Source organism: Papio anubis, chromosome 2 (assembly GCF_008728515.1).
Source record: "Papio anubis isolate 15944 chromosome 2, Panubis1.0, whole genome shotgun sequence".
Lineage (NCBI taxonomy): Eukaryota > Metazoa > Chordata > Mammalia > Primates > Cercopithecidae > Papio > Papio anubis.
Genome location: NC_044977.1, coordinates 94,831,658 through 94,837,147, shown reverse-complemented (window position 1 = coordinate 94,837,147; position 5,490 = coordinate 94,831,658). Strand labels below are relative to the sequence as shown.

Here is a 5,490-nt window from a genome sequence, read left to right as displayed (position 1 = left end):
AGCAATTCTCTGCCTCAGCCTCCTGAGTAGCTGGGATTACAGGTGTGCACCACCACACCCAGCTAATTTTTGTATTTTTAGTAGAGATGGGGTTTCACTGTGTTGGCCAGGCTGGTCTCAAACTCCTGACCTCATGATCCACCTGCCTCAGCCTCCCAAAGTGCTGGGATTACAGGTGCGAGCCACCGCGCCCGGCCCACAGCTGACTTGTAATGCCTGCCAGCGCTGTGCTGTCATGAAGAGTGCATCGTATGTGTCCCCTCTGGACTGTGGCTCGCATCATGCCTTACTCGTCCTTTTCTCCCCAGCGCCAGGTACATGATTGAATCTCAATAAAAGTCAGCTGGTAAAGGAAAAACCTGCTGCAGATTCTGAGCACTTTAGTACAAGTTTATTTCTGCTGTTCATAGCTTCGGCAACAGTCAGATGTCTGCATTTCAGAACATTTCTTCAGCACATTCAAGTTCTTGATATGACTGTTCTTCCTGCTTCCCAAAGCACTTGCTCACTATCCCTCAGGGAGCACAAAGACACACATAGTACAAATAGGAATGTAGAAGCCACCAGGAGATTCTGCAAAGGAAATGCTGGGGCTGCTGTGTTGACTTGCCTAGCTCAGGTGGTGAAGGAGAACCTGTGGGTGCACGTGCACACATGTGTGTGTGTATGTATGTGTATGTGGTGCCAAAGAGGTGGGAATGTCCCAACTTTTCCCTGAGCCCTGGAACTCTCTTGGCTGCAAGTGGAGCTTCTGGCCTCAGAGCCCCGCTGTCTCAGAGCTGCCCAGCTCCTTGGAGCAGTGCTCCTTAAACATCAGTGAATCTCCTGGGGGTCTTGGTCCAATGCAGATCCTGGCTCAGTAGGTCTGGGACGGCACCTGCGATTCTGCATTTCCCACAAGCCCCCAAGGGATGGTGGTGCTGCTGGTCCAAGGCCCTCATTCCAAATCAGACCCATCAATACTCCCGTTCTCCAACCATGTTTGCCATTTTTGCCAATAGCCGTATTTATCATGCTTGTGAACCATGTGGACTTTTATCGTTTTTCTTTAAATTAATTCACTTTTCACTTAAATACATTTGAAAATGAAATTTTACATCACTACCACATACGTAAAGCTAGTGTTTTTAAAATTCATTTAAGATAAATTGACGAAAAATTAAGAAGTTTAAATGTCTATGTCTGGTGCTGCCTCAAAACACGTTAGGTACTCCCAGTGGCAGATGTCCCATATTGGGCAACGCAGACCTTGCCCACAAACCGTGCCACAGAGCCCTAGAATTTCATGAATGTGCCTGTAGGATTGTGCCCAGGGCTTGGATGGGGTGGTGGGAATCCAACCAGAGGAGCCCCACCACCATATCTTGATATTCTGTATTGTGTTTCTGTGTGGAATTCCATTTGACAAAAAAGTTAAGGTCCAAAACGATCAGAAACCTGCTGCTGAGCACATACGTTTGTTTTAGAGACGCCCTGGAGTCTGCGGTCTGATATGGAAGCCGCTAGCCACATATCTTTACTTAACTTTAATTAAAATGAAGTACAATTAAAAATTCAGTTCCTCAGTCACATTTCAAGAGCACAACAGCCACATGTGGTTAGTGGCTACTGTCAGGACAGCACTTATATAGAACATTTCCATCACTGCAGAAAGTTCCATCGGACAGTCCTGACTTAGGGAAGCTGGGAAAAGAATTTGGTGATAATGCTTGCCACAGTCTCTTGCCTTCTGGGCCTGGACTGTGGGCAGCTGCTTGGGATAAAGTAATGTCCCTCACACTGTCCCTTTGTTCTCAGAGAAGGAAAGATGGGAACTTCCTCCTCTTCTCTCCTCTGCCTCTCACAATGCTGACCAGGGGATCATCTCCCGGGAGGAGGCCAGCTGTGCTGAAAGTGGCTCCATCCCTACAAGCTACTTCAGCTGCAAGATGGGAAACTGTAATACTATCTTTTGAACTCCAGTCCCTACCTCTCCTGCTACCTTTCAGTCTCCTGGGCCCCGGAATGTGCTCTCTGCCCCACTGGTCCCCTATCTCTGGCCCTCCGTTTTCCCAGGGCCTCCCTCCCTGGCCTGGCCTTCACGGTTGGTCAAGTCCACGTGTCTCTCTCTTACTCACCTTTGCCCTCTGTTCCTTTTGCCTTTGTTCCTGTTTCCCTGTGCCACCCAAACTTGAGGATTTCTGGGCTCCCCAGACTGCTGCTAGGGACTTCTGGAAAGTCTCACAAAGCTATGACTGTATCTTCTGCAAGCATAGACTGTGAGGCCGCGGCGGGGCCTTCCTGTTGCTCACTTCTTTGTGATCCATGTCTGGCTGTGGTTCTTTCTTGTGGTCCTGGGGCAGGGTTCCCAGATCTTCTCCATATGCTTCAAACTTTTCTTTCCATACTCCTCATCCCGCTGATGATGTAATAAAGGTCTTGGGAATCTCCCAGATGGCTAAGGGAACCACCCCCAGGCTGGGCCTCCACCTGAGATTCTCCCTCCTGTCCAGTCAGCTTGAGTGTGGGCTCTCACTCCCTCCTGGGCCTTCGGCATCTCTCCCATCAGTCATCCCTCTCTCCCTGGCATTGCTGATGGCTTTTCTTTTCCTTTCCTTTCCCTTCTTTCTCTCTCTCTCTTGCTGTTTGCACAAAGACATTCTCAGGTTCCACTAGAAGCATCTTTAAAACCTTCTAGATCTGCTTTAGACAACTGTGTGGTCCACATTCCTTACCTCGGTTCCTCATCACACCCTTCATTCCTTTACCTCTTACAAGGTAGTAATGTGGCACTCAGACCTAGATTATAACAAATCCACTCTGTCAAATATACCCAGAAACATGACCCATCCTTTTTTCCTTCTGTTATAATGGAGGGGTTAAGGGAAGATCCTTCTTCCTGGCTAAGCCCCTTCCCATGCCAGGACTATGTGTGCCTTCAACTTCCTCTGTATCTTCACACACCCGGGCTGATATAGGTATATGGTAATTTCTAAATAAAGACTAGATGACTTAACTTAAGGAAATTAATATTGTTAGAGAATAGAGAAATTTGGAAAATGATGTTAATGAGTACTCAAAAAGATATTAACTATATTCAATTTTTTTCTTTTTTACTTTTCATAATGAAATACATGTAGAGAAAATTACACATAAAAAAATCTATACCTCAACAGATTATCATCTCCTTGTGTCTTTCAGATCCCAACTTTCTCCCTGAAAAAGTATCCACTATGCCAACAGTCCTTTCTTTGCTTTTTTGTGTGGTCTTACCACTTAAGCATGAATCCCTAAACGCTATACTTTAATTTTTGTCCGTGTTTGAACTTCATATTGTGAAAAAATAGAGTGGCTATTCTTTGATGTCTGACTTCTTTTGCCTTACATTATGTTTTCTTTGTTGTTGTTTCATCTAAGTTTATATTGCAGCTATAGTTTTTACTTGGCCAGTCTATTATATTTCTTATATAACTACAAATTATTTAACCATTTTACTGTTGATAGCTATTTGGATTATTTAGCTTTTGGATATTATGAAAAATGCTGCTTGGAACATTCTGGTACATGTGTTCTGGTACACATGTGTAGAAAGACTGAAACATAGTGTGTATGTATTTTAAACTTTGATAGATGATTCCAAAAGTGTTTCAATTCATTTATATGTATGAATTAGAGAATTCTAACTGCAATATATTCCTGCATAGTCTGATGAAAGCAAAAAAAAAAAAAAAAAAGGAGAAAAGAGTTATTAAAAATTCAGGACAAATATAAACCACAAAGTAAGACAGGAGAAATATCAGTTCAAATGTATCAGTAATTACAATAAATGTTAATGGATTCAATGGACCATATGAAAGACAGAGACTATAATGACTGGAATAAAAAATTCACACATACAGTTACATGCTATTGACAAGAGATATACCAAACATATGCTCACAGCAACATTTACAGTAAAATGATGAAAATAGGAAAACGCTATCCAAAAGAAAGCAAAAAAAAAAAAAAAAAAAAAAATCATTAGTGATAGAAAGGACATCTATCACCAGAAAGTTATAACATTAAAAAAAATTACAGTTCATAAAACAGCTTCAAAAAACAAGAACAACAAATTGATTTATTCGTGGATTACATGGATAAACTGACATATCTACCATCATGACAGAGATATCTGTACTCATTTCTCCATTTTTGATAGATAAAGCAGAAAATAAAAAGAACAGGGAGTGAAAATTGATAATACAGATTATTAGGATAAAAACTAAAATGGAACTTCTAGAAATAGCAATAATAGAAATTAAAAATTAAGTGGATGGATTTAAAAGTGGATGAGACACAGTTAAGGAGAGAGTTGATGAACTCAAAGATATGTCAGAAAAAAATTATGTGGCACATTGCAGAGTTAAGACGCAAAAAACAAGAAAAAATTTAAGATATATAAATAAGTTATGTAGGACAATAAAGTCTAATATATGCTTACCTAGAATTCTAGGAGGAGAAGAGAGACTGGGACAGAGAAACACTTAAAGTACAACAGCTCAACATTTCCCACCACAGATTTATGAAGCCCACTGAATTCCACGTAGGATAAAAAAATGTAATGCCCATCAAGATGTCTCATGATCATGCTCCAGAACATCAGGGTGAGGCCCTTAACCCACATCAAAGGTCTCGCTGCAGAGGAGTATTTAATTGGTGGCATTTTGAAAAAAATTAAAAGGTAGAACTTAAATCTTGGACAGGTAAAATAGCATATGACAGAAGAGTGGTAAGAGCGGAAATGTTCTAAGGCGGTGAACAACTTTAGACTTTGTGAAAGTATGCAAAGCAAACATTTCAAGTTGTCCCCAGGTTTCTTTTATAGCTTTCCAGGATAGAAAGAATTCATACACTGCATTTGGTTGTCATGAATACAGTTGCTTTTAGGACAGTTTTCCCACCTTTTAATTTTCAAGACATTGACTTTCTAAAGAGACCAGGCTAATTGTTTGAATTGTATAATGTCTTACATTGAGGATTTGTCTGATTATTTCATTGTGGGGTCATTTAATATGGCCTTTTCCCCCTGTAACTTGCAAAGAATGTGTTAATGTAGTCTTTATACGGCACACGCACGCGCGCGCGCGCACACACACACACACATTATAACATCCTATAGGCACTTAGGCAATTAACTGTATTTATTATTAACGGAATTTTGAATTTAAAAAGTGTACAGGCTAGGTGCAGTGACTCACGCCAATCATCCCAGCACTTTGGGAGGCCGAGGTGGGAAGATCGCTTGAGGCCAGGAATTTGAGACCAGCCTGGGCAACATAGTGAGACCCTCTCTTTGCAGAAAATAATTTTTAAAAAATTAGGTAGGCACGGTGGTATACACCTGTAGTCCTAGCTACTTGGGAGGTGGGAGGGTCACTTGAGCCCAGGAGTTGGAGGCTGTAATGAGCTATCAATGTGCCACTGCACTCCAGCCTGGGTGACACAGTAAGATCCCATCAAATAAACAAACAA

At 41.7% G+C, this 5,490-nt stretch overlaps 1 long non-coding RNA gene across 1 annotated transcript; it reads right to left on the bottom strand.

Moving 5' to 3' along the window:
* Nucleotides 1–369: 369 nt before the first annotated feature.
* Nucleotides 370–5,249, bottom strand: LOC116273778. Its single transcript, XR_004182180.1, has 2 exons — nucleotides 2,118–5,249; nucleotides 370–508 (listed from the first exon to the last, which is right to left on the bottom strand). It is a non-coding gene; the product is annotated as an uncharacterized LOC116273778 (long non-coding RNA).
* Nucleotides 5,250–5,490: the final 241 nt, after the last annotated feature.